We start from the raw sequence: 10,758 nt of genomic DNA on the forward strand, positions 1-10,758 counted from the left end.
TTTTAATCCATTGTTCATCTTAGGAGACTATTGATCACGTTTTGAGGGCTGGCCTCTCGGCCATGCCTGGACCTTTCACTTATGTATTTTCAATGGTAGAGTTTCTACACTCCATAGATTAAGGTGTGGAGCTCTGCTGTTCCTCAAAGATTAATGCAAAGTACTACTGTTTTCCTATTCAATTCATCTTATTTCGCTTCTAAGATATTCATTCGCACTTCAACCTGAATGTGATGAACGTGACAATCATCACCATTCCCTATGAACGTGTGCCTGACAACCACTTCCGTTCTACATTAGATTGAATGAGTATCTCTTAGATCTCTTAATCAGAATCTTCGTGGTATAAGCTAGATTGATGGCGGCATTCATGAGAGTCTGGAAAGTCTAAACCTTGTCCGTGGTATTCCGAGTAGGACTCTGGGATTGAATGATTGTGATGAACTCAAAACTCGTGAGTGCTGGGCGTAGTGACAGACGCAAAAGGATAGTAAATCCTATTCCAGTATGATCGAGAACCTCCAAGATGATAGCCATGCAGTGACAGCGCATCGGACCATTTTCACAGAGAGGAATAGGATGCAACCAACGACAAGGGTGATGCCTCCAGACGATTAGCCGTGCTGTGACAGAGCATTTGGACCATTTTTCCGAGAGAGATCGAAAGTAGCCATTGGCACCGGTGACATCCTTACATAAAGCCAGCCATAGAAAGGAGTAAGATGGATTGGATGAAGACAGCAGAAAAGCAGAGGTTCAGAGGAACGAAAGCATCTCTACACGCTTATCTGAAATTCTCACCAATGATTTACACAAGTATTTCTATCCTTATTTTATTAATTAATTTCGAAAACCCCATTACTATTTTATATCCGCCTGACTGAGATTTACAAGGTGACCATAGCTTGCTTCATACCAACAATCTCCGTGGGATTCGACCCTTACTCACGTAAGGTATTACTTGGACGACCCAGTGCACTTGCTGGTTAGTTGTGCGAAGTTGTGAACCATGGTATTGGCATCATGTTTTTGGTGCCATTTCCAGGGAAAGAAAGAGCAATGAATTTTACATAATCAAAGTGTAATCACAATTTTGTCCACCAAGTTTTTGGCGCCGTTGCCGGGGATTGTTCGAGTTTGGACAACTGACGGTTCATCTTGTTGCTCAGATTAGGTAATTTTCTTTTTGTTTTATTTTCAAAAATTTTTCAAAAATCTTTCAAAAATTTTTCCTTTGTTTTCGAAAAAAAAAATTTTAAAATAAAAATGTTTTCAAAAATATATTTTTCTTCAGAATTTTTAAGAATGAATTATAGTGTTTCATAAAGCATGTTGAAGCCTGGTTGACTGTAAAGCCACGACTGTAGGGCATGTTAGGCGTGTCATGTCTGGATTACATACTAAAGCTTGGCTGGCTATTAAGCCATGCCTGACCCTTTGATTGGAGCTTTAGACTAAAGAGCATAAGATTCCTGGAATTCATATTAAAAATTTTGGAATCCTTATTTTTCTTTTTTCAAAATGATTTTCGAAAGAATTAAAAGAAAATACAAAAAAAAAATTATAAAATCATAAAAAATCAAAAATATTTTTCATGTTTCTTGTTTGAGTCATGTGTCATGTTATAAGTTTGGTGTCAATTGCATATCCATTTTGCATTTTTCAAAAATTCATGCATTCATAGTGTTCTTCATGATCTTCAAGTTGTTCTTGGTAAGTCTTCTTGTTTGATCTTTGCATTTGCATGTTTTGTGTCTTTTCTTGTTTTTCATATGCATTCCTGAATTCTTTATGTCTAAGCATTAAAGAATTCTAAGTTTGGTGTCTTGCATGTTTTCTTTGCATTAAAAATTTTTCAAAAATGTGTTCTTGATGTTCATCATGATCTTCATAGTGTTCTTGGTGTTCATCTTGACATTCATAGCATTCTTGCATGAATTCATTGTTTTGATCCATAACTTTCATGCATTGCATCATTTTTCTTGTTTTCCTCTCTCATCATTAAAAATTCAAAAATAAAAATAAATATATCTTTCCCTCTTTTCTCTCATAAATTTCGAAAATTAGATTTGACTTTTTTAAAAATTTTTAAAAGTCAAGTTGTTTTTTTTTATGAGTCAAATCAAATTTTCAATTTAAAAATCTTATCTTTCTCAAAATCTTTTTCAAAAATCAAATCTTTTTCAAATTTCTTAGTTATTTTCGAAAATTCCAAAAATATTTTTCAAAAATATTTTTCTTATTTTCATATCAAATTTTCGAAAATAACAATAACAATTAATGTTTTGATTCAAAAATTTCAAGTTTGTTACTTACTTGTTAAGAAAGATTCAAACTTTAAGTTCTAGAATCATATCTTATGATTTCTTGTGAATCAAGTCATTAATTGTGATTTTAAAATTCAAATCTTTTTCAAAAACTAATTTCTATCATATCTTTTCAAAAATATCTTCTTATCTTATCTTTTTCAAAAATTTGATTTCAAAATATCTTTTCTAACTTCCTAACTTCTTATCTTTTCAAAATTTGTTTCAACTAACTAACTAACTTTTTGTTTGTTTCTTATCTTTTTCAAAACTACCTAACTAACTCTCTCTCTCCAATTTTCGAAAATATCTCCCTCTTTTTCAAAATTTCTTTTTAATTAACTAATTATTTCAATTTTTAAATCTTAGTTTTCGAAAACTACTAACCTTTTTCAAAAACTATTTTCGAAAATCACTAACTCTTTTTTAAAAAAATTATTTTCGAAAATCCTCTCCCTCTCTCATCTTATTCTATTTATTTATTCATCTACTAACATCTCTTCCTCACATCACTCACCAAATTCGAACCCCCTCTTCTATCTGTGTTCAAATTTTTCTTCTTCTCTTCTTCTACTAACAATAAGGAACCTCTTTACTGTGACATAGAGGATTCCTCTTCTTTTCTTTTTCTCTTCTCTTTCTTATGAGCAGGGACAAAGAAAAACACATTCTTGTTGAAGCTGATCCAGAACCTGAAAGGACTTTGGAAAGAAAACTAAGAGAAGCTAAATTACAACAATCCAGAGACAACCTTATTGAAAATTTCGAACAAGTAAAGGAGATGGCAGCTGAACCCAACAACAATAATGCAAGGAGAATGCTTGGTGACTTTACTGCACCTAAATCCAATTTACAAGGAAGAAGCATCTCCATTCCTACCATTGGATCAAACAATTTTGAGCTGAAACCTCAGCTAGTTTCTCTGATGCAGCAGAACTGCAAGTTTTATGGACTTCCATCTGAAGATCCTTTTTAGTTCTTAACTGAATTCTTGCAGATCTGTGATACTGTTAAGACTAATGGAGTAGATCCTGAAGTCTACAGGCTCATGCTTTTCCCTTTTGCTGTAAGAGATAGAGCTAAAGTGTGGTTGGACTCTCAACCCAAAGACAGCCTGAACTCTTGGGATAAGCTGGTCACGGCTTTCTTAGCCAAGTTCTTTCCTCCTCAAAAGCTGAGCAAGCTTAGAGCTGATGTTCAAACCTTCAGACAGAAAGAAGGTGAATCCCTCTATGAAGCTTGGGAAAGATACAAGCAGCTGACCAAAAAGTGTCCTTTTGACATGCTTTCAGAATGGACCATCCTGGATATCTTCTATGATGGTCTATTTGAGCTATCAAAGATGTCATTGGATACTTCTGCAGGTGGATCCATTCACCTAAAGAAAACGCCTGCAGAAGCTCAAGAACTCATTGACATGGTTGCGAATAACCAGTTTATGTACACTTCTGAGAGGAATCCTGTGAGTAATGGGACGCCTATGAAGAAGGGAGTTCTTGAAATTGATACTCTGAATGCCATATTGGCTCAGAATAAAATATTGACTCAGCAAGTCAATATGATTTCTCAGAGTCTGAATGGAATGCAAGCTGCATCCAAACAGTACTCAAGAGGCATCTTCTGAGGAAGAAGCTTATGATCCTGAGAACCCTGCAATAGCAGAGGTGAATTACTTAGGTGAACCTTATGGAAACACCTATAATCCATCATGGAGAAATCACCCAAATCTCTTATGGAAGGATCGAAGGCCTCAACAAGGCTTTAATAATGGTGGAAGAAACAGGTTTAGCAATAGCAAACCTTTTCCATTATCCACTCAGCAACAGACAGAGAACTCTGAACAAAGTACCTCTAGCTTAGCAAATTTAGTCTCTGATCTATCTAAGGCCACTGTGAGTTTCATGAATGAAACAAGATCTTCCATTAGAAATTTGGAAGCACAAGTGGGCCAGCTGAGTAAAAGGATCACTGAAATCCCTCCTAGTACTCTCCCAAGCAATACAGAAGAGAATCCAAAAGGAGAGTGCAAGGCCATTGAATTTATTACCATGGTCGAACCTGTAAGGGAAGGAGAGGACATGAATCCCAAGGAGGAAGACCTCCTGGGACGTCCAGTGATCAATAAGGAGCTTCCCTCTAAGGAACCAAAGGACTTTGAGGCTCATCTAGAGACTATAGAGATTCCATTGAACCTCCTTATGCCATTCATGAGCTCTGATGAGTATTCCTCTTCTGAAGAGAATGAGGATGTTACTGAAGAGCAAGCTGCCAAGTTCCTTGGTGCAATCATGAAGCTAAATGCCAAATTATTTGGTATTGAAACTTGGGAAGATGAACCTCCCTTGTTCACCAATGAACTAAGTGATCTGGATCAACTGACATTGCCTCAGAAGCGACAGGATCCTGGAAAGTTCATAATACCTTGTACCATAGGCACCATGATCTTTAAGGCTCTGTGTGACCTTGGTTCAGGGATAAACCTCATGCCCCTCTCTGTAATAGAGAAACTGGGAATCTATGGGGTGCAAGTTGCTAAAATCTCATTAGAGATGGCAGACAACTCAAGAAAATAGGCTTATGGACAAGTAGAGGACGTGTTAGTAAAGGTTGAAGGCCTTTACATCCCTGCTGATTTCATAGTCCTAGATACTGGAAAGGAAGAGGATGAATCCATCATCCTAGGAAGACCTTTCTTAGCCACAGCAAGAGCTGTGATTGATGTGGACAGAGGAGAATTGATCCTTCAATTAAATAAGGACAACCTTGTGTTTACAACTCAAGGATCTCTCTCTGCATCCATGGAGAGGAAGCAGAAAAAGCTTCTCTCAAAGCAGAGTCAAACAAAGCCCCCACAGTCAAACTCTAAGTTTGGTGTTGGGAGGCCACAACCAAACTCTAAGTTTGGTGTTGAACTCCCATATCCAAACTCTAAGTTTGGTGTTGGAGAGCCTCAACAATGCTCTGAACATCTGTAAGGCTCCATGAGAGCCCACTGTCAAGCTATTGACATTAAAGAAGCGCTTGTTGGGAGGCAACCCAATTTTTATTTATCTAACTATATTTTTTCTTAGTTATATGTCTTTGTAGGTTCATGATCATGAGGAGTCACAAAATAAATATAAAAATTGAAAACAGAATCAAAAATAGCAGAAGAAAAATCACACCCTGGAGGAAGCATCTGCCTGGCGTTCAACGCCAGAATAGAGCATGGTTCTGGCGCTGAACGCCCAAAATGGGCTGTATCTGGGCGCTGAACGCCCAAAATGGGCATCATCTGGGCGCTGAACGCCAGAATTGCACCCTGGAGAGGAGCTGGCGCTGAACGCCCAGAACAAGCATGGTTCTGGCGTTCAACGCCAGAAATGGGCAACAAATGGGCGTTGAACGCCCAAAATGGGCACCAACCTCGCGCTGAACGGCCAGAGTTGTGTGCAAGGGCATTTTACATGCCTAATTTGGTGCAAGGTTGTAAATCTTTGAACACCTCAGGATCTGTGGACCCCACAGAATCCCCACCTACCTCCACTCACTTCTTCTCACCCCTCACCACTCTCTTTCACAAAATCCCATAAACACTCTTCCCCAAAACCCTTCACCAATCACCTCAATCTCTCTTCCCTATCACCTCCTCACCACTCACATCCATCCACTCATCCCCATAAACCTACCTCATAAACTCCACCTACCTTCAAAATTTAAAATCAATTTCCCACCCAAACCCACCCTAAATGGCCGAACCTCCACCCCCCTCCCATCCCTATATATAACCCTCCATTCTTCCTCATTTTCACACAACACAACCCTCTCTTCTCTTCTTGGCTGAAACACAACCCCTTCTCCCTCTCCTCCATTTCTTCTTCTTCTTCATCTATTCTTTCTTCTCTTGCTCGAGGGCGAGCAAACTTCTAAGTTTGGTGTGGTAAAAGCATAAGCTTTTTGTTTTTCCATTACCATTGATGGCACCTAAGACCGGAGAATCCTCTAGAAAAGGAAAAGGGAAGACAAAAGCTTCCACCTCTGAGTCATGGGAGATGGAAAGGTTCATCTCCAAAGCCCATCAAGACCACTTCTATGATGTTGTGGCCAAGAAGAAGGTGATCCCTGAGGTCCCTTTCAAACTCAAAAGAAATGAGTATCCGGAGATCCGACATGAAATTCAAAGAAGAGGTTGGAAAGTTCTAACAAATCCCATCCAACAAGTCGGCATCCTAATGGTTCAAGAGTTCTATGCCAATGCATGGATCACCAAGAACCATGATCAAAGTAAGAACCCGGATCTAAAGAACTATGTTACAATGGTTCAGGGGAAATAGTTAGATTTTAGTCCGGAAAATGTGAGGTTGGCGTTCAACTTGCCAAACATGGAAGAGAACGCACGCCCCTATACAAGGAGAGTCAACTTTGATTAAAGGTTGGACCAAGTCCTTATGGACATATGTGTAGAAGGAGCTCAATGGAAAATTGACTCAAAGGGCAAACCGGTTCAACTAAGAAGACTGGACCTTAAGCCTGTAGCTAGAGGATGGTTGGAGTTCATTCAATGCTCAATCATTTCCACTAGCAACCAGTCTGAAGTTACTATAGACTGGCCCATCATGATCCATAGCATCATGATTGGAGAAGAGGTGGAAATTCATGAGATTATACCTCAAGAACTCTACAAGGTGGCTGACAAGTCCTCCACTATGGCAAGGTTAGCCTTTCCTCACCTCATTTGCCACCTATGCAATTCGGCTGGGATTGACATAGAGGGAGATATCCTCATTAAAGAGGACAAGCCCATCACTAAGAAAAAGATGGAGCAAGCAAGAGAGCCCATTCATGGAGCTCAAGAGGCGTATGAAGCTCATCACCATGAGATCCCGGAGATGCCTCAAATGCATTTTCCTCCACAAAACTATTGGGAGCAAATCAACACCTCCCTAGGAGAATTGAGTTCCAATATGGGACAACTAAGGGTGGAACATCAAGAGCACTCCATCATCCTTCATGAAATAAGAGAAGATCAAAAAGTAATGAGGGAGGAGCAACAAAGACAAGGAAGAGACATAGAAGAGCTCAAGGACATCATTGGTTCCTCAAGAAGGAAACGCCACCATCACTAAGGTGGATTCATTCCTTGTTCTTATTTCTTCTGTTTTTTGTTTTCTATGTTATGTGCTTATCTATGTTTGTGTCTTCATTACATGATCATTAGTAGTTAGTAACTATGTCTTAAAGTTATGAATGTCCTATGAATCCATCACCTCTCTTAAATGAAAAATATTTTAATTCAAAAGAACAAGAAGTACATGAGTTTAGAATTTATCCTTGAACTTAGCTTAATTATATTGATGTGGTGACAATGCTTCTTGTTTTCTGAATGTATGCTTGAACAGTGCATATGTCTTTTGAAGTTGTTGTTTAAGAATGTTAAATATGTTGGCTCTTGAAAAAATGATGACTAGGAGACATGTTATTTGATAATCTGAAAAATCATAAAAATGATTCTTGAAGCAAGAAAAAGCAGCAAAGAACAAAGCTTGTAGAAAAAAAAATTTATATAGAAAAAAAAGGCAAGCAGAAAAAGCCAAAAGCTCTTAAAACCAAGAGGCAAGAGCAAAAAGCCAATAGCCCTTTAAACCAAAAGGCAAGGGCAAATAAAAAGGATCCCAAGGCTTTGAGCATCAGTGGATAGGAGGGCCTAAAGGAATAAAATCCTGGTCTAAGCGGCTAACCCAAGCTGTCCCTAACCATGTGCTTGTGGCGTGTAGGTGTCAAGTGAAAACTTGAGACTAAGCGGTTAAAGTCAAGGTCCAAAGCAAAAAAAGAGTGTGCTTAAGAACCCTGGACACCTTTAATTGGGGACTTTAGCAAAGTTGAGTCACAATCTGAAAAGGTTCACCCAATTATGTGTCTGTGGCATTTATGTATCCGGTGGTAATACTGGAAAACAAAGTGCTTAGGGCCGCGGCCAAGACTCATAAAATAGCTGTGTTCAAGAATAATCATACTGAACTAGGAGAATCAATAACACTATCTGAACTCTGAGTTCCTATAGATGCCAATCATTCTGAACCTCAATGGATAAAGTGAGATGCCAAAACTATTCAAGAGGCAAAAAGCTATAAGTCCCGCTCATTAGATTGAAGCTATGTTTCATTGATAGTTTGGAATTTATAGTATATTCTCTTCTTTTTATCCTATTTGATTTTCAGTTGCTTGGGGACAAGCAACAATTTAAGTTTGGTGTTGTGATGAGCGGATAATTTATACGCTTTTTGACATTGTTTTTAGTATGTTTTTAGTAGGATCTAGTTACTTTTAGGGATGTTTTCATTAGTTTTTATGTTAAATTTACATTTCTGGACTTTACTATGAGTTTGTGTGTTTTTCTGTGATTTCAGGTATTTTCTGGCTGAAATTGAGGGACTTGAGCAAAAATCAGATTCAGAGGTTGAAGAAGGACTGCTGATGCTGTTGGATTCTGACCTCCCTGCACTCAAAGTGGATTTTCTGGAGCTACAAAACTCGAAATGGCGCGCTTCTAATTGCGTTGGAAAGTAGACATCCAGGGATTTCCAGAAATGTATAATAATTCATACTTTGCCCAAGTTTAGACGACGCAAAGTGGCGTTCAACGCCAGCTCTCTGCCCAATTCTGGCGTCCAGCGCCAGAAACAAGTTGCAAAGTGGAGTTCAACGCCCAAAATGGCACAAAAGCTGGCGTTCAACTCCAGAAAGAGCCTCTGCACGTGTAACATTCAAGCTCAGCCCAAGCACACACCAAGTGGGCTCCGGAAGTGGATTTATGCATCAATTACTTACTTTTGTAAGCCCTAGTGGCTAGTTTATTATAAATAGGACTTTTTACTATTGTATTAGACATCTTTGGTCTCAGTTTTAATCCATTGTTCATCTTAGGAGACTATTGATCACGTTTTGGGGGCTGGCCTCTCGACCATGCCTGGACCTTTCACTTATGTATTTTCAACGGTAGAGTTTCTACACTCCATAGATTAAGGTGTGGAGCTCTGCTGTTCCTCAAAGATTAATGCAAAGTACTACTGTTTTCCTATTCAATTCATCTTATTTCGCTTCTAAGATATTCATTCGCACTTCAACCTGAATGTGATGAATGTGACAATCATCATCATTCCCTATGAACGCGTGCCTGACAACTACTTCCGTTCTACATTAGATTGAATGAGTATCTCTTAGATCTCTTAATCAAAATCTTCGTGGTATAAGCTAGATTGATGGCGGCATTCATGAGAGTCCGGAAAGTCTAAACCTTGTCCGTGGTATTCCGAGTAGGACTCTGAGATTGAATGACTGTGACGAACTCAAAACTCGTGAGTGCTGGGCGTAGTGACAGACGCAAAAGGATAGTAAATCCTATTCCAGTATGATTGAGAACCTCCAAGATGATTAGCCATGCAGTGACAGCGCATCGGACCATTTTCACAGAGAGGAATAGGATGCAACCAACGACAAGGGTGATGCCTCCAGACGATTAGCCGTGCTGTGACAGAGCATTTGGACCATTTTCCCGAGAGAGATCGAAAGTAGCCATTGGCACCGGTGACATCCTTACATAAAGCCAGCCATAGAAAGGAGTAAGATGGATTGGATGAAGACAGCAGGAAAGCAGAGGTTCAGAGGAACAAAAGCATCTCTACATGCTTATCTGAAATTCTCTCACCAATGATTTACATAAGTATTTCTATCCTTATTTTATTAATTAATTTCGAAAACCCCATTACTATTTTATATCCGCCTGACTGAGATTTACAAGGTGACCATAGCTTGCTTCATACCAACAATGTCTGTGGGATTCGACCCTTACTCACGTAAGGTATTACTTGGACGACCCAGTGCACTTGCTGATTAGTTGTGCGAAGTTGTGAACCATGGTATTGGCATCATGTTTTTGGTGCTATTGCCAGTGAAAGAAAGAGCAATGAATTTTACATAATCAAAGTGTAATCACAATTTCGTCCACCAAGCTACCCCATTGTTGAGGAGATGGATGACCAAGAAGATGAACATGAAGAAGTTGTCGAGAATGAATCCTATGAGATTGATGAAAAGGAACCTCAACTTGAGATAAAAAGTGAATTCAAGCCCCTTCCATCTCATTTGAAGTATGCTTTCTTAGAGGATAACCAAAGGTTTCCAGTCATTATTGCTAGTGAGCTCTCAAATGAAGAAGAGGGAAAGCTCCTAGATGTTCTCAAAAAGTACAAGAAAGCAATAGGATGGAGCCTAGCGGATATTGTGGGAATTGACCCCCGCAAGTGCATGCATAGGATATTTCTCCAAGATGGAGCTAAGCCGGTTAGGCTACCGCAAAGGAGGCTCAACCCAACCATCCTCGATGTAGTGAAGAAAGAGGTCACCCGATTACTGGATGCGGATATCATATACCCAATTTTCGACAGTGAGTGGGTGAGCCCGGTTCAAGTTGTCC

At 39.1% G+C, this 10,758-nt stretch overlaps 1 non-coding gene across 1 annotated transcript; it reads right to left on the bottom strand.

Moving 5' to 3' along the window:
• Positions 1 to 3,486: 3,486 nt before the first annotated feature.
• On the bottom strand, positions 3,487 to 3,594 carry LOC112752588 (small nucleolar RNA R71). The gene has a single exon (XR_003177017.1). It is a non-coding gene; the product is annotated as a small nucleolar RNA R71 (small nucleolar RNA).
• Between the last annotated feature and the right edge of the window lie 7,164 nt (positions 3,595 to 10,758).

The sequence above is a fragment of the Arachis hypogaea genome, chromosome 15 (genome assembly GCF_003086295.3).
Source record: "Arachis hypogaea cultivar Tifrunner chromosome 15, arahy.Tifrunner.gnm2.J5K5, whole genome shotgun sequence".
Classification (NCBI taxonomy): Eukaryota; Viridiplantae; Streptophyta; class Magnoliopsida; order Fabales; family Fabaceae; genus Arachis; species Arachis hypogaea.